The sequence below is a fragment of the Schistocerca nitens genome, chromosome 3, assembly GCF_023898315.1.
Source record: "Schistocerca nitens isolate TAMUIC-IGC-003100 chromosome 3, iqSchNite1.1, whole genome shotgun sequence".
Taxonomy (NCBI): domain Eukaryota; kingdom Metazoa; phylum Arthropoda; class Insecta; order Orthoptera; family Acrididae; genus Schistocerca; species Schistocerca nitens.
In genome coordinates this window covers 634,865,308-634,866,222 of record NC_064616.1, presented here as the reverse complement: position 1 = coordinate 634,866,222, position 915 = coordinate 634,865,308, and the positions used below count along the sequence as shown (strand labels likewise).

Genomic DNA, 915 nt, shown 5'->3' with positions numbered 1-915 from the left:
TTGCCCGCGAAAGGCAAAGGTCCCGAGTTCGAGTCTCGGTCGGGCACACAGTTTTAATCTGCCAGGAAGTTTCATATCAGCGCACACTCCGCTGCAGAGTGAAAATCTCATTCTGGAAACATCCCCCAGGCTGTGGCTAAGCCATGTCTCCTCAATATCCTTTCTTTCAGGAGTGCTAGTTCTGCAAGGTTCGCAGGAGAGCTTCTGTAAAGTTTGGAAGGTAGGAGACGAGATACTGGCAGAAGTAAAGCTGTGAGACGGGGCGTGAGTCGTGCTTCGGTAGCTCAGTTGGTAGAGCACTTGCCCGCCAAAGGCAAAGGTCCCGAGTTCGAGTCTCGGTCGGGCACACAGTTTTAATCTGCCAGGAAGTTTCATATCAGCGCACACTCCGCTGCAGAGTGAAAATCTCATTCTGGAAACATCCCCCAGGCTGTGGCTAAGCCATGTCTCCGCAATATCCTTTCTTTCAGGAGTGCTAGTTCTGCAAGGTTCGCAGGAGAGCTTCTGTAAAGTTTGGAAGGTAGGAGACGAGATACTGGCAGAAGTAAAGCTGTGAGACCGGGCGTGAGTCGTGCTTCGGTAGCGCAGTTGGTAGAGCACTTGCCCGCGAAAGGCAAAGGTCCCGAGTTCGAGTCTCGGTCGGGCACGCAGTTTTAATCTGCCAGGAAGTTTCATATCAGCGCACACTCCGCTGCAGAGTGAAAATCTCATTCTGGAAACATCCCCCAGGCTGTGGCTAAGCCATGTCTCCTCAATATCCTTTCTTTCAGGAGTGCTAGTTCTGCAAGGTTCGCAGGAGAGCTTCTGTAAAGTTTGGAAGGTAGGAGACGAGATACTGGCAGAAGTAAAGCTGTGAGACGGGGCGTGAGTCGTGCTTCGGTAGCTCAGTTGGTAGAGCACTTACCCGCGAAAGGC

General features: G+C 52.1%; 1 non-coding gene across 1 annotated transcript; it reads left to right on the top strand.

Moving 5' to 3' along the window:
* The first annotated feature begins 272 nt into the window (after nucleotides 1-272).
* On the top strand, nucleotides 273-347 carry Trnaw-cca (transfer RNA tryptophan (anticodon CCA)). Its single transcript has one exon. It is a non-coding gene; the product is annotated as a tRNA-Trp (tRNA).
* Nucleotides 348-915: the final 568 nt, after the last annotated feature.